Below are 23,727 nucleotides of genomic sequence, written 5' to 3'. Positions count from 1 at the left end.
CAAGACTGTGTGTGTGTGTGCCTAGTTTTGTGTGTGTAGCCAACAAGGGCACTTTGATAAATTGACACTTCATGCAGTACAGCTAAATGTTCATTCACTTCTGTTTATTTACATTTAAGGATTGAAATCCTCTCCATTAATATCTAGTGTGTGATAGGGAGGTCAGCAGGATGATATTTCTGGATGACTGCATGTTTGTACATTACCAAAATGATAGTCCGGGATATGTTAAATGTTTGCTAATGGCCTTGCAGCTGTAGTTAGTGCTTCAGTGTCAGCAGCCACATCAACATTGTCTTCAATTAGATGATAGCATGTCAAATCAAATCAAATTGTATTAGTCACATGCACCGAATACAACAGGTGAGTGAAATGCTTACTTACGAGCCCCTAACCGACAGTGCAGTTAAAGAAAATATGGAAAAGAATAAGAGATAAAAGTAACAAGTAATTAAAGAGCAGCAGTAAAAAATAACAATATATACAGGGGGGTTTTACACCTCTGGAGTCTCTCACATGCAGATCTGCCAGACATAGCTCATAGCATGCTCCTCTTGACACGTTCACACAGACTGTCACACCGTTTACAATTCTCTGTCTTTATTTACGAATTAAGACATACAATTTATACAGTAAAAAAATACAGTAACAAAATACAGTAATAGTGTATAAATACTTTATTTCACATGGATCATTAGCTGTCTTCGAAGATGATAACTTTGATGGGGTCACCACCCTTGGATGTCTTCTGATTGGCTCCCATTATGGGTTAGAACACAAAGCCAGCCAATAGGGTGGGCCCCCTGAGGTCACTCCTGCAGTTGGAGAGTACAGACAGACATCCTCTTCCACAGGTATTCGTTGTTAAGAGGGAATCACACTTCAGACAAGTACATAAGTACCACAACATTCAGTAGAGTCCTGCAGAATGGATAGGGCTGTGTGTACCATTATCAGATACAAAGACATGGGACATCCAACCATGGTGTTAAAGTCTGGGATTTAGTTTTGTATTCAGATGTGTGGAAGCAACTCTAACTATGATCACTTTAAAAGGAAACACCAGTTTAAACACTATACATTGCATTCTTTATACTTGAACAGTCTATGGGAAATAGCAAGGAGTTCATTGACGTATAAAAACAGTAAGTCATCTTCCACAGCGACTCTTCTCTTTTCTTTTGCTCCACAATGATGAACATGAATGCAGCCCTGTTCCCGAGGACCTCACCTGTGACCTACTATGACCTCACAGGTTAAGGGTCTCAGGGACAGAGGGGCATGCTGGGAAAAGTAGTTCCACAGGCGTTTCACATTAGCAAACATGGTCTGATGGATGAAACGCCTTTTTACTAAAGAAAAAAGAACCGCATAGTCGCACCGACGACACAAAGCTATGACCTCGTCTGACATTTTCATTTCTGCGGCAACCGGCCGGCTCCTGTGTGGGTTTGCTGCAGAAACGCAGCAAATCTGATCAATATGAAACATGTAATATAATGAATATACATTCCAGACTTTCTGTATAACAACTTGTTAATGTCCATTCTCACCAATCAGAAACACGTATTCAACAGTGCTGTGGTATAACATACAATATAATACATACCTTCTAGATATACATGTGTATTCATACCTAATATATTCTGTTAATATGTAATATACTCTCTTAATAACCTCGGCTCAGAATCATTTCTCTAATAGCTCTTTAGAGACGTTTTCCTCTACGGACCTCCTAGGCAGTCCACTGAGCTGTGTCAATCAGAATAAAATAGTCCCAGTCAGTATAATTCCTCTACACTTAAGATACCACTATGTAACACTTGACAATCTCCAGCCTGATTGTGTGGGACTGCTCTGCAATTTAACAACTCTATGTTGCAGGGGCAACCAGCTACTGGCCAAGAATGGCTACATCTGCTTACGAGAACTTAAAGAGCAATTCTCCCTTTTCTCTCTTCTAACTCCTACTGGTTGAGCCACTGTCTCCCTGTCTTCACTAGCAATTACAGGTAGATGTTGCCTTTGTTAATCTGACAGTGGTTCAAATGAAGGACAGGAGCTGTGCTCTCACTCACTGGGTGAGATGGGGACACAGGACATGATGGTTGTGTAGGGTTCAAGGAAGATGTGGAAGGGTGAAGAAAGAAGCCTTCGGATCCATCTTAGCAAGATGTCACAGGATGCAATTTTCCAAAATGTCCGACTCTACCTGCGGAGTGAGGGAATGAAATTCCGTAATTTTAAGGGACAGTCAAACACTATGAAATAAGAACATGCTACTGTACATTCACTTCGCTCAAACATGTTTATTTGTTTGAATAACTACTTAAGTACATTGTGTCCAATATATCCTACTATAGTGCCAAGAGCAAAAGTTCTGTGAGAGAAAATTTGGCAAAGCAGTGCCACCTATTGGTAGACAGTCTGACTGACACACTGACTTACTCTCTAACACAGGTAAATTCTCTTTGTGACAATAACTTCAAATAATGAGAAAAGTACAATCAATGAGTTAAATAAAGAATAAAGTTTTGGCCGTGTCTGTTTAGCTGTCACAAATAAATAGATGTTGATGAATGTGAATAATGTGAAACGGGGTGAGTCTTTACAGAAAGGAAAGAAGAGCCATTTGAAGACATGTACCACAACTTCACACACTAATGAATTATGGATTTATCTGCGGTTCAAGTTACAAGTCTATATTAATAATAGACTTCAGTTGGATCTGTAAATATCATTTTTACCGCAATACTGCAATCTCAAACTAAATTCTGCTTTTGAACACACATATGGTGTGCACGCAGGTGCAGATATAAGCCATATACTGATAAACCACATCAACATGTCCACCAACTCAAACGAGTTCCCAATCCCCTTTCATCATTCTAAATGAAATATCATAAAATTTGAAACGCAGAAAAGCAGAGACAGATTGACTAAAGCAATAATGTGGGAATCTAGAGGAGAAACAAGATGAGCACATAGAGTAGCAGCACATAGAGTAGCAGCTACAACAACACAGACATGTGGACAACATGTCTCCCTCAGCATGTGTCCTCTGATGGTTCAGTTGTTGATTAAACACACACACACACACACACACACACACACACACACACACACACACACACACACACACACACACACACACACACACACACACACACACAGGGACACAAAAGGACGGTATCTTCCTCTATCCAAAGTTCCAGTGCATCTTGGCGGCAGAGGCACTAAACGAAACACAAAGGTTTAAAAAACACAAAGGAATCAAACTTAGCCTTTTTCAACACTCCATCTTCATTCACCATCATTTGAGGCAAATAAAAAAGAAGGCGGCAATGCCTGCATTTCCCATCCTTTTCTCTCTCTTTGTCCCCCCCTCTCGTTCTCTGTCTTTGCTCTACGGCGGCTGGGTCTGATGACTGACTGGCTACTGGGGCCAGACTGAAAGCCCAACGGCAGGTATGTTACAGACAATAGTATTGATTCTATTATTCTGCATGCTCTACTCTCTACCTACCTCCCCCACCGCCACAGTCAGCTCAGCCTCTGTCTTCTCCCTCCATCAATCTGTGTCACCGGGAACACAAACACACATATACGCTAAAACACACACACACATAAACTTATATATGTTTGCATGCATATGCGCCCCCCCCCCAAAAAAAAAAACACACACTGTCTTACACACACACAGTCTGTCTTCTCACTTTCCCCCTCCTTCTTGCTTTCATGGTCTCATTCTCCAGTCTCCTCTCTCTGCTCTGAGCATCCCTCCCACTTCTACATGCCTTGCCCCCAATCCTCTCTCTCTCTCTCTCTCTCTCTCTCTCTCTCTCTCTCTCTCTCTCTCTCTCTCTCTCTCTCTCTCTCTCTCTCTCTCTCTCTCTCTCTCCCTTCTCTCTCTCTCTCTCTCTCTCTCTCTCTCTCTCTCTCTCTCTCTCTCTCACTCTCTCTCTCACTCTCTCTCTCACTCTCTCTCTCACTTACCCACCCAGCCCCCTCTTTGCAGTCTGTGGGCTCTGTGCTGGTGTGTGTGTCTGGGAATGAGGAGAAATGTGTGTGTTAGACAGGGGGAGCTTAGAGGGTGTCAGAGAGGCTAGGAAGCAGAGGGAATGGAGGGGGAGGGTCAGAATTTCAAACAGGGTGAGAAGAGAAGGTGCACCAAGCCAAAGGAGAGCACATGAACCTGCGATCCTGATATCACCACTGCCTTCCAGGTTTTACACCAATCACCCAGCCATTAATTGCTTTACAGTACAATAAATGGCAGCTTGAATGACAGAGAAAACACCAAATAACCCGCCCAGATAGGAGGACCAAATCAATAACGGAGTAAAACATGTAGACTACTACAATACAGCCATTATTCCCATTGAAACTAGCATTAACGGCTGGTAAGAACCAAAGGCAGATGCCAGGCTCATGGCAGTCTGCTGGGATATCTGTGTTGCTCTCAGGTCCTCAGAGAGAACATCTTGTTACCTCATTTGTACATATGTGTTTATTGTATAACATAATCACAGGGCCCCTGAGGGGAATGTTTGATGTGTAAGCATCGTGATTGGTCATAAAGTGCTCTAACCTTGTTACACTGTAAAGACTATCACCGATGTGCACAAGTCTTTCAGGGCATGGGAGCGTCTAAATCGTGTGTGTGTGTGCATGAGTGCTTGCTTCCGTATGGGTGTGTGTGTGAGAGTGTGTGTGTGTGTGTGTGTGTGTGTGTGTGTGTGTGTGTGTGTGTGTGTGTGTGTGTGTGTGCATGTACAGTATGCTTGCTGTGTGTGTATAGTCTTGGAGGGAGCGACTGTGAGTGCATTCTCCTTGGGCAAGATTTGTCTTTAGCCTATAAACTATGGTCTAACGATAATAGCGATCTGTAATCTTGATTTAGCAGCCAGCAGGTGGCGGTTGAGGAGCGGAGGCATATTGACCAGGAAAACAACAGACGTCAACAGACAAAGGAGATCCTATCAGACGTCAAAGAGTCCTACATGGGGAGATCATTCATCAGACTGATCCTCTGTATCATTCAACCAGGCTTTTAATACAGATCTTCAGAGGAACCTCTCGTCATTCTGATATAACATGAGACCTTATTAAGCAGAGAACTCAACAGCAGCCAAATGGATTACTCCACAAAACACACCAAAACCAGCACCATCATTACCAACGACAACATCATTACCAACGACGCCATCATTACCAACGACGCCATCATTACCAACAACACCATCAACACCATCATTACCAACCACACCATCATTACCAACGACACCAATGACACCATCATTACCAACGACACCATCAACACCATCATTACCAATCACACCATCATTACCAACCACACCATCATTACCAACGACACCATCATTACCAACGACGCCATCATTACCAACGACGCCATCATTACCAACGACGCCATCATTACCAACGACGCCATCATTACCAACAACACCATCAACACCATCATTACCAACCACACCATCATTACCAACCACACCAACGACACCATCATTACCAACGACACCATCATTACCAACGACACCATCAACACCATCATTACCAACCACACCATCATTACCAACGACACCAACGACACCATCATTACCAACGACACCATCAACACCATCATTACCAATCACACCATCATTACCAACCACACCATCATTACCAACGACACCATCATTACCACGACACCATCATTACCATCAACACCATCATTACCAACGACGCCATCATTACCAACGACACCATCAACACCATCATTACCAACCACACCATCATTACCAACCACACCATCATTACCAACGACACCAACGACACCATCATTACCAACGACACCATCATTACCAACGACACCATCAACACCATCATTACCAACCACACCATCATTACCAACGACACCATCAACACCATCTACACCATCATTACCACGACACCATCATTACCAACGACACCATCATTACCAACGACACCATCAACACCATCATTACCAATCACACCATTATTACCAACGACACCATCAACACCATCATTACCAACCACACCATCATTACCAACGACACCATCAACACCATCTACACCATCATTACCACGACACCATCATTACCAACGACACCATCATTACCAACGACACCATCATTACCAACGACACCATCAACACCATCATTACCAATCACACCATTATTACCAACCACACCATCATTACCACGACACCATCATTACCATCAACACCATCATTACCAATCACACCATCATTAGCAATCACACCATCATTACCAACCACACCATCATTACCAACCACACCATCATTACCAACGACACCATCATTACCACGACACCATCATTACCATCGACACCATCATTACCAACGACAACATCATTACCAACGACGCCATCATTACCAACGACACCATCAACACCATCATTACCAACCACACCATCATTACCAAACACACCATCATTACCAACCACACCATCATTACCAACGACACCATCATTACCAACGACACCATCAACACCATCATTACCAACCATACCATCATTACCAACCACACCATCATTACCAACGACACCATCAACACCATCTACACCATCATTACCACGACACCATCATTACCAACGACACCATCATTACCAACGACACCATCATTACCAACGACACCATCATTACCAACGACACCATCATTACCAACGACACCATCAACACCATCATTACCAATCACACCATTATTACCAACCACACCATCATTACCAACCACACCATCATTACCACGACACCATCATTACCATCAACACCATCATTACCAACCTCACCATCATTACCAACCTCACCATCATTACCAACCACACCATCATTACCAACGACACCATCATTACCATGACACCATCATTACCATCGACACCATCATTACCAACGACAACATCATTACCAACGACGCCATCATTACCAACGACACCATCAACACCATCATTACCAACCACACCATCATTACCAACCACACCATCATTACCAACGACACCATCATTACCAACGACACCATCATTACCACGACACCATCATTACCATCAACACCAACGACACCATCAACACCATCGACACCATCATTACCAATCACACCATCATTACCAACCACACCATCATTACCAACCACACCATCATTACCAACCACACCATCATTACCAACGACACCATCATTACCATCAACACCATCATTACCAACGACAACATCATTACCAACGACGCCATCATTACCAACGACACCATCATTACCAACCACACCATCATTACCAACGACACCATCATTACCACGACACCATCATTAACATCAACACCAACGACACCATCATTACCAACGACACCATCATTACCAACGACACCATCATTACAAGACAGACAAATCCGGTGCAATCTTTTTCTGAAAGTAGGTTAGAATGAATATAAAGGGAGAACATAAATTTATAAGCTCACAGCTGCTCGCCTGGCAGAGTGAGTGCCAGCATACCTTCCTGTATCTGTTTCTGAGCCAGGCTGGAAGCTATCTCTGAGACATTTGCACTTAAAAAGCAAGAGCCACTCGTGGTGCTAGGGCTTTGAGACAGAGAGACACAGACACACACAGATATGCTGTCCTAGACAGGTGCATCTGCCGGCGGCTCTGCTCTGCACCGCATCACTCCACTGTCAGACAGCACAAAGAGTGTTCCAGAAGATGTGACGTCATTGGTCTGAGTCGGTCCATCACCCCCTCTCAAGTCTGGGCTGTTCTAACTAGCATGTTGCACTGTATATGTTTGGATCACATAGATGCCTGTACAGCTGGCTGTGTGTGTGTCTGTGTGTGTGTGTGTGTATGTGTGTGTGTGTGCATGTGTGAGTGTGTGTGCGTGCATGTGTGTGTGTGTGTGCGCATGTATGTAGGGAAGCTGCATTATCTACCCAGACTACCAATGAGCTCTGATCAGCCATGTGGATAAAATACCCACTGATCCAATCAGTGATATCCAGATCTCTCTCTGCCACAATGATGGAGATACAGAGACAGAGAGAGAAATGGCAGCTCCCTGTCCTCATTAAAAAGACAGAGGATACAACAATTACAAAGACAAGAACACAGAAGGAGAGAGAGGGAGAAAACGCAACCTTCCGCGCTCGACACGTCAGGCATTTGACAAAGGTGCATCTGTCTGGGATGGCAGCAGGAGAAAGGCGTTGTGGGTATGATAAAGAACAGCGCCACAACAGCGTCGAATCAGCAGAATTCTGATATATGCCCCCTTTTGTCCCTTCCAGGAGAGGAGAGGAGCCACAACGCAATGCGGATGCCTGTTGTCTTAGCTACTAGCCCAGACACACTGGGGGGACGAGAGGAGGCAGGGGGGAGGGAGGGGGAGGTTGGTTGCGTTAGCGTGAAGGGGGGATGCAGCAGGAGAGGAGGGGGGCTTCTGGGAGGGTGGTGAGGGGTTGGCTGTTCGCAAGCAACTGATATATTTCTCTGACTGTGACTGCAAACCTCAGGAAAACGGAACACAAAGAGTACATGTTCTGGAGTGATATGAGAGACAAGAACACAGACGAGAGAGCCATAGACATGGATCATGTTACACAGAATGAATGTGGGTGCATGACACCCAGTTACATAGCTAGAATGATTAGTTATTGGGATGTTAAATGATATTGTTACCCTGTATGAAAGTAAAGGAGGGAGAGGAGAGACTAGAATAATGTTACCACTGTGCAGGATGGCAGGCATTAGTGAATTCTCTACTATTACAGACGAGCGGACACATTCTGGGTATCATCGATCAGAACCACAGAACACAGAGCAAAGGTTGCAGAACAATGACAGTCTGGTAACGACTGAAAATGACCGCTTGTACTAGTTTTAGCCAGCAGAATCCAGTCAAATGGCTGCAGGAAAGAGGGAATGCAGTAAAGAGGTGTGTTATCGTGTGGAGTATGATACAGTATGATATTGGATCTGAAGGTTTAGTTAAGGACTTTAAGAAGCACCTATAGAGAGAGAGCTCTGGGACAGTATTTTGGCCTTCAAGGAAAGGTAGTCTACAATAAGTGCACTGTGCAGTGTACAGTACATAGTACAACTTACTGACCCAGAGTAGTGATATGTAATAACACAGGGCTGTAGTGCCTTGATTCAAAGGGGTTGGGTTAAATGAGAAAGACACATTTCAGTTGAATGCATTCAGCTGTACAACTGACCCTTTTCCCTTAACTCCCTGGTGCCTGGACATGGAGTTCGCTGATGCTGTACTGTAGGTACTAGACACATGCTGTTAAAATAGACTGATCTGAATGATACTAGTGGAAGCAGGAGACAGGAGGCAGCTCTTGCATTCAATTGAATCCAACTCAACTCAACCTTCTGCGACAGAAAAAAAAGCTTGTGGATCACATAATGAAAAATGTCCTCCATGCACAGTTCACTTACATTGTCTGTTCTTCAAATGTTGCAAATATTGTCTTGTGTGACCTAAACTAGCCTCTGTGTTGTCCTGTGTGTGACCTAAACTAGCCTCTGTGTTGTCTTGTGTGTGACCTAAACTAGCCTCTGTGTTGTCCTGTGTGTGACCTAAACTAGCCTCTGTGTTGTCTTGTTAGTGACCTAAACTAGCCTCTGTGTTGTCCTGTGTGTGACCTAAACTAGCCTCTGTGTTGTCCTGTGTGTGACCTAAACTAGCCTCTGTGTTGTCCTGTGTGTGACCTAAACTAGCCTCTGTGTTGTCTTGTGTGTGACCTAAACTAGCCTCTGTGTTGTCTTGTTAGTGACCTAAACTAGCCTCTGTGTTGTCTTGTTAGTGACCTAAACTAGCCTCTGTGTTGTCTTGTTAGTGACCTATCTAGCCTCTGTGTTGTCTTGTTAGTGACCTAAACTAGCCTCTGTGTTGTCCTGTGTGTGACCTAACTAGCCTCTCTGTGTTGTGTCATGTACTTTCTCTGACAGTCCTATACTTACCACAGTGTTGGCTTGGTGGTGTGACTCCAGGGGTGCTTACTGTAGGTTGTGGTGACACCGCGGGGAAAGCTAGAAGGTTGTACAGTTATCTCCGGGCTGTTTATTATGTGAAACCATACAACCAACTACCTCACACCGCAGCACACTCTGTAGTAGCACTCCCTCTGCCACGTCTTCACCAGCCGGCCAGGTGTCTGTCTGGTCTGTCCTCTGTCTGTCTCTCTGGTTTGTCTGTCGGTCTTTTCTGTCTGTCTTGTCTGTCTCATCTGTGGGTCTGTCTGTTTGTCTAAATGGTCAAAATAGAATCTGTCTGTTAATTGACATGTCTTTGGTGATGATGATAGCATACAATACATACTAGGGGAGTTTGGACATATCATTTTACAGAAAACACAAACACACACATCGTTATTATAAATGCCAGGAGAAAACTGTGCACAACTGCAACAACCAACCACCACTGCAATCATTTCTGGGGCACTGTTGCCCTCTTGTGGCGACTGACCTTGCTTTGTCCCCTCTTTCTCTCAGCTCCACTCCCTCTCAGCAGCACTCTAACAAGCATCACGCTAGGCTCATAACACAGTGCTTACCTAACCCACTTCCTGAAATATCTATTCTGACCCCATAATGGTTTTAAATGCATTATCTCTTACTGTCATTATACACAATGTGGCTGCATATCCTCTTCTGATAGTTATGATATAAACACATTAATGAAATGTCATGAAATACCACAGTCAAAAATAGCTGTCCTGCATCATTTCTGTGTGCTGTTGTCACAATAGCTTTAGGCAAAATTATAGTTGATGTAGTTATTGAACATTTGATACATTTTAAAGTGCTTACTTCTGCAAATCCAAAATCAGAAATGTCTTTGAGACGATTCTTGTCATTGTTCCTCTGTGTTTATCAGGAGCCTCTACCCTGAAGGGTTTTAACCAAATGAGTTGACTCATTTAGCTAAATGGATTTCTGCTGTAAAGGTTGAATGGAGAGCACAGTGACCTGCACTAAAATGAATAGGCCTGCAATGACAAAGTCACACTGTGTGTTTGTGCCATGACGGCCTGCTTTCCCACAGTTTGTGAACGGTACTACTTGTGCAATTAATACTGACGCATATCGTCAGCCTTGTGGATATAGGTTCAAATCCCTCCAGGTGCCCAGCTGAAGCCATGAAGTGAAGCTGTGAGATTGTAGCTATGCGACTGTAGCTCTGCAACAGATTGCTTGTGTCTCTCTCTCTGCCTTTGAAAAGCAGTCTGTCTGTGTTTGTGTGGCGTGTGGAGTTTGGGAAAGCTGTTGCGAGGGTTATCATCCTGCCAGCCGAAAGTTGTTAAGATGACATTAGCAAGAAGGAAACAAATAAAGATCAGTGACCGTGTTTTTCCCCGCCTATCTTTCTGCAGACCTTTCTTCAAACTATAGCTAGCTATCCGTGGATGAGGCTGGTGTGTGAACGGAGAGAGCGAGATAGACCCAGACACACCCAGCCTCAGAACACTCCCTCAGCCAATCAGATGATGCCAGGGTTACCATGGCTATGCCAGCGGAACCATTCAAACGTTGCCAGGTGGAATTTCTCTCTTCCCCCTCCGTCCTCTTCTTCTTCACACCCCTCCCTCCCTTTTGGACTGTGCTCAAATTCCTAATCCCACCATGTCTGCTTCTCTCCCCTTCTCCTTTCCACCATCACCCTCTCTCGTTCCTCTCCTGTCCCAAAGTGCTCACCTCCCTGCCCCTCCCTCTCTCCACTCAGCTGACCTTTTTCTCCTCGCCCGCCCTCGTCACTCCTCGTTTCCCGCCTCTTATCCTATTTGTCACCCTCTCTCTACGTACCCACCTCCTTCCTCTTCCCCCTTCTCTTCCTCCGCTCGGTTCCCCGCCTGCAATCTTTTTCACAGTCAAATCACGCAGGAATGCAGCGTGGCTGTGCCATTATCGGCTATCCCGCTCTCACTTTCTCTCGTCGTCTCTCTCATCGTCTCTCTCTCTCTCTCTTTCCTCAGCAGGTCTGTCTGTGTGTCTAGGGGCCTGAGGCAATTCCCCCAAGAGAGCTGGCCAACTTTAAGTGTCTGTGCTGGGGCAGGTGTGTGCCCCTAGAAGGTTGTCGTAGCCTACATTCTGCCAGCAATGGACTCCTCAACCCTCACAGAGCTATACCACGTATTACGTCCAGTACTTTGTCAGTTTCCATCTCCCAATTCAACCATTCACTTCAAAACCCTCTGATCATCGTAGCGATCCTTCAGTGCATCCAGAGGATGTGTGAATGGGAGAGACATTTTGTGGTGAATGCAGCAGCTAGTGCAGGCGGATGGAGAGACTGTAAAAAACAGTTGATGAAGTGAAGACAGGCTACTGGACAGTGTCTAGTCTGCTGGAAATCAATCTCTAAAATATTTTTCACAGCTTGTACTATTTCCATGACGTTTAATGAATGGATACATTACTGGAAGAGGGTTGAAATTCAAACATCCGTGTTAGACTTTATACAGTAAATAATTAATTAATTAAAAGCCACTAATGCCACTCCTTGATTATTGCGTAAAAGACCATCAGATGGGACTAATTTAGCTATGTCATTTAAAAGCGGCATGGTAATGCCATGCCGTGCCGTGCAGAGCTCCAATCTGCTGGAATAAGCATTTGATTTTCCAGCTGATAGCCGTGTTGCTGTAACACACATTAATCTGCCCAACGCCAACCTTGTAAGTACACCAACCAAAGTGGCAAAATGAGCGTTGCCATGGGAACCTCTTCCCTGGAAACCCCTGGCGGCTTGGCAATACGCCAAACCAATGGTTGCTAGGGCACAGCTGTCAATCTCTGCCCAGGCCAGGCTGGTGTGCCAGGCGTGCCCGTGGCCCCTCCCAGTCGGGGTGCATTACATTACGTGATGTGGAAATGTAATTTCTGACATTTACACAAAGTGTGCTTCAGAGGCTGGAGGTTTGTAGGGTTTTAGTGGACAGCCATGGGTAACAGCATTCATACACATTACACTGCACTGTACACTACAGGCTAACATACACACTACACTGCACACTGTACACTACAGGCTAACATACACACTACACTGCACTGGACACTACAGGCTAACATACACACTACACTGCACTGGACACTACAGGCTAACATACACACTACACTGCACTGGACACTACAGGCTAACATACACACTACACTGCACACTGTACACTACAGGCTAACATACACACTACACTGCACTGGACACTACAGGCTAACATACACACTACACTGCACTGGACACTACAGGCTAACATACACACTACACTGCACTGGACACTACAGGCTAACATACACACTACACTGCACTGGACACTACCGGCTAACATATATACAGCTATGGTAAAAACCATAGAAACCAGGACACTATTTGTTGTACATGGACTATATACAACTATAGTAAAAACCATAGAAACCAGGAGTCTATTTGTTGTACATGGACTATATACAGCAATAGTAAAAAAACATAGAATCCAGGAGTCTATTTGTTGTACATGAACTATATACAGCTATGGTAAAAACCATAGAAACCAGGAGTCTCACAAGCAAACTGTAGTCACCACTGCACAATGGGCATGAATCATGACAGAAACAGGGAGGTGAAGAGACCTGGTTCTCCATTAAGCAGATGGGATAGTAGAGCTTTTCTATAGAGGCAGCAAGACAGCTGTCTGTCAGACAGAAAACAGAAGATAAAACAGATTGAGAAACAGGAGCTCTAAAACCATAGACTGATGGGTGTTAGAAGGGATGATGACTACCCATACCCAGGGTGCAGGGAGTGAGGGATGGAATGATGGATGGATGAATGGATGGAGGTAGAGAGGAGGAGAGGATATTACCTCATGGCTGTTCTGCTGAAGACCAGGAAGACAGGAGAGGGCAGTCAGGTGATGGGTCCGGTCCCCACACTGAAACGCAAAGAGTCACAAGGGCTTAGAGAGAGACGTACTGTAGAGGTGCAGCACTATAGCTGCTGTGGAAAAACACAGTGTTGTTTTCCAGTCATATGATCGATGAGTGAGATATTTATATATGAGGTAGATATTTCCAGACAACAGATTATAAGTCAACATATGAATTATAACAGCTTCAATTTGATCCAAGTGTCAAGAAAGTAATTGCACAGCTACTTAACGTATGCACACATTCAAATACCACTGCCAGTGTTTTGAAGTGTGACATTTTAAATGTCACTGTCAATTCTAACTGCTCAGCTTCAGAAGATAGATAGACACATGGTTCAGTACGACACACTACAGTATACATGAGTATTATGATTGAAATGGAAATATGAAATAGGAATTTACCACTGGGAAGTAGCTTCCTCTAACTTCCTGAGCTCTGACAGGCTTTCTTTGTCTCAGCATCTGACATGGCATGTTAAACCAACGTGCCATATTTGAGGACCAATTTTTAAACGTACACAGATTCGGGCCATGGTGGTGATGTGCACTTTCAATAGTCAATGTCAATATTTTGACACCAGTATATGTGCTCATAGCAGAGAAACGTTCCATGCCCGATTTTCTATGGGTCAGAAAAAGGTCGTTGCTAACGAGGGAAATCAAAAGCAGGCAAACACAGCTGCAATTAAAATGATTAAATTACACAATCAATTATCACCATCTACAGTAAATAAACAGGAAAAATAATGAAATGAACAATCATCTATCTACGCTACACTGTATGATCTGTACAAGGAGGTCATAAATACAGCACTATAGATAGAATGTAAATGAATCAGAATAAATGTCACATGCAGAATTTCACTCAAATTCACATTCAGCATCTAGAGTGCCTGTCTCATTCAGTTCAAGTGCTTTCATTAATGCATTTCTACAATTTAGCCAGGTTGATTTACTTAATAACTGGGTAATTCAGCACAATGCAAAATGGCAATATTTTGTACAGGCTATACAGATTTAATTGGCCACTTGAAGATTTTTGACAATCATATGCATATATGAAAGTACCAATATGTGAATGACATGGGTCGTTTTTGTCAAATATATAGGCATTAAAAAACAGACTTTTCATGGTATTTGAAGTATCAGAAACGTAGTGTGTTGAAATATAATCTGTCTCACACCTCCTCTCCCTCTTTGATCTTTCAGAAAGCATCTGGGCACACATCTGCACACATGTCCAATCCCTAATATCTAAAATAAGCCTCACTTTACCATCTAAACAAACACGTGTCCTTTCTTCTCCCTTCTCAATAATTAGAAGACACAGATCTCAGTGTATAAGCTGAGCCTCCTGCTTGTGCTTGATAAATATAACTTCAAACAGCACAGCAGCCAAACGGTTTCAGCTGGCCGGGCCGGGAGTCTGCACAATGACTATAATAACCCCCTCCACCCCCTGGGACACACAGCCTAGTTCACTTACCCTCCTCCCTGAGAGAGAGAGAGAGAGAGAGAGAGAGAGAGAGAGAGAGGCAGAGAGAGAGAGGCAGAGAGAGAGAGAGAGAGAGAGAGAGAGAGAGAGAGAGAGAGAGAGAGAGAGAGAGAGAGAGAGAGAAAGAAAGAGCGAGTGAGCTTTCATGTCTGTGTGCACATGTGTCTTTGTCTCAGTATGCCTCCCTCCCTCCCCCCTCCACGGCTCTCCATCTCCATGTCTGTGTACACAGCGGATGTATAGAGGAACCTTTTGTACCTCGATTTTAGAGAGGAAATGCGCCCATCTGCCCCCCTCCTTCGACTCCTCGCCCCTTGCCTCTTTCCCCCTTCCATTCGCCACTCAAATGTAATGCCTGATTGACCACAGCACCCCTTCGGGAGGTCAAAGGGCAGACAAAACAGTCTGGTGTCATGGCAACCTGACTGCCACCATCTAGAATGGTTAGGGGATGAGGGGGGAGGGTCAAAGGAGCTGTCAGTCAAACCTTTTTCAATCCCGCCACAGGTTTACAAAGGTTGAGGCGAAACACACACACACGCACTCACACATGCCTGCATAGAGGCTTAGAGTGCACCTGCATCCCCGAAACATTGTAAAGCTTTATAAATCAGTGTCCATTCTACCAAACGTCTTATTTAATACAACTGATTTCTGAATTAGGTTGTAATGTATAACTGTAGACTTACAAGTCTGGAAAATGGTAATTACATAGGTAGTTACTCAGGTATAAAGCTTAGTGTGTTTTACATAGAAAGGTGATGAGTGTTCACCACACTGCAGAAGTTAACCTTAACCCTCTTAATACGTAAAATGTATGCATGCATGGCTGTAAATCGCTTTGGATAAAAGCGTCTGCTAAATGGCATATATTATGTTATACTATTAATATACAGCCGCTTTCTGACTACTGGACTGTCTGACTACTCCCCTCACACTTTCCCTCAGCAATCTGTGCATATGTGTGGCTGTGTAAACATCCTATATGAACATGCTGCTTTAGTTGGACCAGTAAATGGGCAACAAAATACAGCATTTTACATCAAATGCAATTAACACGATTTAACACACAAATTGACGTATGGAGTATGTGTGTGTGTCTATGTGTGTCAGACTCTCCTGTGTGAGAGGGTCTTTGTGCCTGGATGCTCATTGCAGTGGCAGTGGGGGAGTTTAGAGGGGAGTGTAGGGGGGAGTTTAGGGGGGAGTTTAGAGCGATAAATGGCAGGCAAATGCATTCAGATCAATAGTTAGCTGAGAAAGGGTGAAAGTGGGGTTGAGAGAAGTGAGGGAGCGAGAGGGAGGGATAGAGGGAGAGTGGAGGAGGGGAATAGAGGGCCTGATTAATCATTCCTGTATTGTTATTGACTTTCTGTTAAAGGGGTGGCTCAGACCCAGAATTATGTGCCTCAGTATATGTGTGTGTGTGTGTGTGTGTGTGTGTGTGTGTGTGTGTGTGTGTGTGTGTGTGTGTGTGTGTGTGTGTGTGTGTGTGTGTGTGTGTGTGTGCATGTGTGAACAGTATGTGTGCGTGCGCACGTGTGCACAGAGTCGGAGAGTACAAAACCATAAATTACAGCCTTAAAAAGCAAGGGCCTTACCACAAACATAAACAGTGTGCGGAATTTAGGGGGGAACCATGTCTATACATTCCTGTTCTTTGGTGATTTATCCTCCTATAGTATATTCATCTTGAACCGGCCTAGACAATGCAATAAGTATCCTGAAAGACAAAATATCCAATTGCTAAATAGAGAGGTTAAGACATTACATGTTATATTTTTGGAAGGTGGGCCGGACGGGAAGTTCCCTGTGAAGGGTTAATTAACAGCTCCTGACAAGCCACCAGACACAACAGAGAGAAGAGAGAAGAGGGGGAAGGAGGAAGTAGAGGAGCGGAGGGGAAGGGGAAGTGTTGTATTTCCCAGCCTGACATCTGACCCATTGTCTGGGGTCTGGGAGGTTTGGGAGGGCACGGATAGACACACTACAGCTGAGCACGGGTCAGCCCTCGTGGAGGGAGGGCCGGGCCTGCCCCCTTCAAACACCCCTCCCAAAACTCATCCTCTATTAAATACATGTAATCCCCTTTCTCTGTGGGTAAACACACAGATAGACAAACACACACAAATTACACACGCTCCCATACACACAAAAAGCTAAATCTGGGACTGTGATCTTACAGCAGTTTGGCAGAAGTAAGAGTTGTGTTTTCTCAATCAGACGACCTCACATCGATGTTTGTTGGGCCAGATTTCCAATCAAATCTCTGGAAATAAATCTATTCCCATAGCTATTCTGAAAAGGAAAATGCTGACCATTTTTGACTTACCTCCAAACACTTTTCAAATTGAATTATCTGATTGCTTCTTTGAGCCAAGTAGCCATCCAAACGCTACATGGTCAAGCCCTCACACAATTTTAAATAGTAAAACGTGTAATTGCAATTAATATTGACCTAATTGCTTCTCACTTATGCTATCATAACACAAACGTCTGATTTGACCCAACAGCAACATTACCTCCCAATTAATACCACTTTTACAAAAAAGCCCACAGCCGGAGGAGGGCAGCTGCATAGACGGAATGAAAAGTGGCATTCAACTTTACCTTGAACTTGAACAATGCGCCTGGTGTTTGGGGTCATTTCCTGACCTCTCCTTTTCTCTGAGGAACCTCTGAAGCATGAAGCGACCAACCACAGCCTCTCCTTTCATCTCCCAGCCCTGACCCCCACAGACACTCCTATAGCCCCCCTGCCACCACAACCAACCGCCCAGACACACTCAGGAGGCTTTACTTCACTATTCACAATCAATTACTACAAGGTTGGTTTGCTTTGTCACAATATTGTACAGGGGGTATCACAACAGTCTTTTAAATTGGGGGTTGTGCAGCCGTGACGGTGGGAACTGGGAGTTAGAACTCAGAAACGGCCCAGCGGCCATGGCAGTCCAGCCAGTCACTATAAGACATGTCTGAGCTATGGAGATATCCAGAGACACAGTAGTGAGTGCTTACATTTACTTTTTTTTCTCCATACTGGTCCCCTATGGGAATGGAACCCACTATCCTGGCATTGCAAGCACCATGCTCTACCAACTGAGCAGCATTACCAGCCTGTGCTTCTGACACCATTCTTTCCCTTCCTCTGCCTCTTCGCCTTCCCTCCTTCCTTCCTCCTCTCCACCCTAGCTCCCCTCCTCCCTTTCTCTGCCTCTTCACCTCCCCTCCTTCTCTCTTCGTCTGGCACCAGGGCCCATAGCACCAAAGGGTGTTGTTCTGTAAATACGGCCGGCTAGCGCCACTGATGGTACTGCAGAGCAGAGCATAGCTGAGCAGAAAACAGGGGTAGACTGTGAAGGCTTGTGAGCCGTGTCAATATGGCAGCCAGACAGCCAGCCAGCAGACCTGACTCACAGTCACACCAACGCTATACACCATGAGTTATCTGATAGACAGTATCGGCCGCTGCCTGTGTATGCCATGTTTATGGTTGTATATGTTTCTGTGTGCTATCTTAATAATGTTCTGTGTTTGCTTCACAGCCAGCATCTCTGGGAGCTCCCCTAGTCTGTTAGACAGTCTTGTGAAGGACCCGAGATAGTTCTGGAATTTTTGCCTCAGCAGGAAGGTATGCTGGCATGTGACGACCAGCAATATGCATATCAATGTTAGTGGGAGCTGAATCAGTGGTGTCTGACCATGATAGTCCAGCGGGACATGTGAGGAAGATGTCATGTACGCTAGATGATAAGAACAGGTCGAATCTGGTGACATAGACAATGCCCATTCCTCAGGATCCCAGCTCAATTAATCATAGAGGACTAGAAGCACTGAAAGCAGGAGTGAGAGCTGTACTGCTAGATTTATATAACACACGCATGCGCACCAGCACACACACAGTCTCCCCGTCTCGCTTCCCTTTCAACCCACCCCCAACACCTCGGGCCTTAGATGTCTGTGAGAGAAGGAGAAGGGGGAGAGGATTAGGATCAGAACTAGAGAAGGGAACAGAGAGAAAGAAAGAAAGTAAGAAAGAAAGAGGGATGGAGGGGGAGGAAACATGGTGAGACTGAGAAGGATCAGGAGAGAGAGAGAGAGAGAGAGAGAGAGAGAGAGAGAGAGAGAGAGAGAGAGAGAGAGAGAGAGGGAGGGAGGGAGGAAAGGTGGGTGGGGGAGGAGAGAGACAGACATGGTGGAGAGGGAGAAGAGAGAGCAGAGAGAGAGAGAGAGAGTGAGGGAGGGCGGGTGGGGGAGGAGAGAGACAGACATGGTGGAGAGGTAGAAGAGAGAGCAGAGAGTTTGCCGAGGTAAGAGGCAAAGCTGTGACCTACTAATGCAGAACTGAGGAATTCTCACTGCCGACTCGAAACACATTCCTCCTGCCTGTACAGTTTAACCCCCACACCACCTCCACTACCACCGCCTCAATCTACAGTACACACACAGGACAAAACTACACTATACAATCTTCACAAAAATGTACAGTACCACAAGAATGTAGCCATTCGTACACCCATAGCATTACGAGGGGTTGTCCACGAAGAGAGAGACTCCGAGAGAAGGTAATATTGTGTCCGAACAATGACAATGATGTAATTTGAAGTGATGTGTGTAATTCAAGGTAAAACACATTTTTTTAAGGTATTAGAACATCAATTACTGAACACAATCGCATAAATACTTCAGAAGAGGTATGAAGAGTAGTTAAAGAGGCTTTCTAGTTCCATAAAAATGTAATACAGTCTGGATACATAATACCTGACTTATCATAATACCTTTTCCTCTCTCTGCTACTGTATATACCCTGATATACGTAAAGTATTTCCCAGCCTAAGTCTAAAATACCGGTTATTAACTAACCCATTAACTAACCTAAACCAACCCAGACAAGAACGTACTGGAACCCTGTGTGTGACACCCCCCACACACACATACACCTCTCACTCTTGAGTCTTTTATACGTGCTGATTTCTGTGCGCAAATTGATGTCAAAGCTCCTATACATCAATGTGCTCAAATACAACTTGGACTTAAGTGTTAGTACAATACACAGTATGGACACATCAAAAAAAAAAAAAAAATGTGATTCCATTTTATTGACGAAAACGAGGTGTGCTACCGAGTGCTCTAAAGAAATACGAGCTAGTAACTCAATTTACCCATGTCAACAGACACACAGAGACACTGGAGGACTGAAGCACTGTATGAAGAAAAACACACAAATAATTCAGTATTTATGAAAAAGCCCCCATTAGGCTATATGAATCAAACCAGAACTCGCAGCTCGTCTGGTTCTGCCTTGTTTCAGCGGTCTGTGTCCTCGTCAAGCTGAGGCAGACAAATCCTGACACAACTGGAACAATGATTCCGGGGGGGGGGGGGGGGACCCTGAGAGTGGGAATACATCCATGATGGTCACATGCTGCTTTTTCTATCTATGCCCCAGTCAGTCAGTCAGTCATTCCCTCCATAGTGGACCCAGTAGCCTGTTGTAGCAAGAGGTACGCTGCTCCTGGGTCTGTGTATGGGATAGCACACACTGGATCAGCACAGAACCGGTTTCGCCATACACTCGCTAAAGCCTGTTGCTAGTAGCCCACCCCCTCTCAGAGTCAGACAAGTACTAGCTGTATAATTGATAGTGCTGGCTGAGTTATGCGTCATAAAGGGAAGCACATTAGTGGCCTCCTCCACCGCAGCACTGACGCTGAGACGGCTGGGAGAGCCTGAGGAACTGACGTCAAGCTAGAGCCGGTTCAAATATTTAACGGCTGGTAACTGATCTGTGGCATTCCATCATCACAGGCCATATATCCAGCAGCACTGACTGACCTCTCTATCATTTATTTCTATTGTCATATGAGGTGTGAGACCGTAGATCCACCATGTCGTCATAGTGTGATAATGTGCAATTCTGGACTAGCAAACAACACATTTTAATTTCTAAAAAGTGCTCCCTACTATAGTGTACAATGCCTTTTCATCAAGGTGAAAATACAAAACGGCAAATACAGTAAACATATGATTATCCACTCTGAGATGTTTTTACACAAACCTTAAACTATAAAAGCTTAGTTTGCTTATGTGTTGAGATGATGGTATAAACTATATAGACTATCACCTTCAGCGAGACTGGGGGAAGGACAAGAGAGCACTGTTACGCCGTGCTTTCAGTCCACCTGATAAGACAATAGAGTAGAGATCTCAGTCAGGCCTTTCAGAAAGCCAGTCAGACAGGCCTTCTTTTCAGCCCTTCTACCCACTATTAACCAAGCCTGCAGGCTCGTAGCGGTGGGGTGTCTAGGCCTGAGCTCCATACTTAAGTCCCCAGCTTAACCTCCATTCAGACACAAAGCCCCTTAGCCATGGCTATCAGGACCACGTCCATCCCCGCTGTCACCCTCCGACAACTCCCAATCGGGGTACCCCCCTCTCCGTCCCTTCACCAATTTTACACCCTGGCAGGGCGATGTCCGGGGGTGTCTTTGTGCGCCCGCGCATAGGCCGAGTTACAGGGGGCCGAGAGCACATAGCAGGTCTCCATGGAGATGTACAGGGCGGCTAAGAGCTGGGATGGAATGAGAATATAACACACACATCCATGTACACACAGCACACACTCTGGCCTCTGAAATTAAGTATGAACGGAGGGACACACCGACTTGTGTAAATCAAACAATGGAAGCGAGGGTGGAAGCCAATAGCGTGGGGATGGACAGAGAAGGCCCACAGAGATTGCTGTAAGCTAGAGTGCCGTATTAGTCGATAAATAGAGAAACACATTCAGAAGAGATGTGTTTATGTACAGACTAACAGACAGATGTATTGAGGACACAAACAGACAGGAAGTAGAGGAGAACGAGGAGCGAGTTAGAGAGAGAGCGGCGATGGGGATACCCCTATAATAGAACTACATTCACTTCACAATGTCGCCTTTTTACCAGTTAAATATTATGTCAAACTCATCAAAATGACTCCAAACTGTGAAGAAAATATGCATACAATAATTGAACGAAGCTTACGACAATAAAACACTTACATACCCATACACACAAAGATAAAACAACCCCAAAAAAACGGAGGAAAATTAGGCCCCCCCTCCCCCTTCTTCCCTCCCTTTCGACCTCACTACTGGGCCCCAATTTCAGGTTTCACCTTTTCCAACATAGTTTTTGTTCGAACTATGTGAACTTTCAATGGGAAAATCCAAGCGAAAGTATCAAAACTTAAAATAAAACAAAAGCAATCATTGCGTTTCATTTGGGCGAGAGAGAAATGTGGAAGGACGGAGGAAAACCTTCCGATGGGAGCGGGAGGAAGGAAAGGGTTCTAAAGTACACACATGGACAGAGACACTTTTTAAAAACAAGAAGAAAGACAAGCAACGCTGAAAACACTAGAAGACATGGAAAGAGAAACCCATGGGCGATAACTAGAGAAACATAAAGGAAACAAATAATTTCAGACACACTTAAAAAGAAAGTATGTGAATAACAAAAGGATGAGAAAAATACCAGCAGATGTTGGATGAGTCTGGCAATTTTTCCCTCCTTTTCCTGCGTTTTCGGCCCGATTCCACCTCGATCATCCCTCGATCCTTGTTGCTCTCTTCTTTCTCCCTCTCCTCGTTGCTTTGCCTCTCGTGTTGCAGCCTAACCCCAGTCTTCTCTCTAGTCCTCTCCCCTCTCGCTCTCCTTTTCTGCCTCCTCATCTCCCCTTCACACAGGGGAGACACCTTTCTCTTATTTCTTTCCCCTTTTCCTAGATCATTCTTGGAAGAGAGCAGAGGGTTAAAGAAAGAAAAGGTCTGGTGGAAAAGCAGACAGTGGGAAATCAAAGCAGAAAAGGCAGCAGAGTGGAGGCAGGATGTTGGCAAGAGGTACGCTGCTCCTGGCTCTGTGTATGGGATAGCACACGCTGGATCAGCACAGAACCGGTTTCGCCATACACTCACTAAAGCACAAACACACCGCAGCCAGGGAAAAAAGTATTGGTGGTGTAGCGGAGAGAGCTTGGAGAGAGAGAGAAAACGAGGGTGAGAGAGAGAGGGAGGGTAAGAGGGCGTCAGTCATCTGGTCTGTGTGTGCAAGTGGGATAGAAATGGAGGAGAGAGCAAGAGAGGGAGGGACAGAGCGAGAGAAATAGAGAAAAGGGGTGGTTCTGAAAGGAATATCTTAGGGGGAGGGTAAGAGGAGTGTATAAGTGGAGAGAGGGAAGGGGAGGGGATGGACATTTTTTTTATTTTTTTTATGTTCACAATTTTTTCTCAAATTTCACTTTTTTTTTAAATGACCCT

The 23,727-nt window shown here is 44.7% G+C and overlaps 1 long non-coding RNA gene across 1 annotated transcript; it reads right to left on the bottom strand.

Annotated features, from left to right (window-relative positions):
* Positions 1-583: 583 nt before the first annotated feature.
* Positions 584-23,727, bottom strand: LOC123743148 (uncharacterized). Its single transcript, XR_006769952.1, has 4 exons — positions 22,946-23,727; positions 13,865-13,933; positions 3,997-4,046; positions 584-3,576 (listed from the first exon to the last, which is right to left on the bottom strand). It is a non-coding gene; the product is annotated as an uncharacterized lncRNA (long non-coding RNA).

Source organism: Salmo salar, chromosome ssa05, assembly GCF_905237065.1.
Source record: "Salmo salar chromosome ssa05, Ssal_v3.1, whole genome shotgun sequence".
NCBI classification, from domain to species: domain Eukaryota; kingdom Metazoa; phylum Chordata; class Actinopteri; order Salmoniformes; family Salmonidae; genus Salmo; species Salmo salar.
The sequence above is the reverse complement of the archived record's forward strand: the minus strand, read 5'-3'. Positions and strand labels throughout refer to the sequence as shown.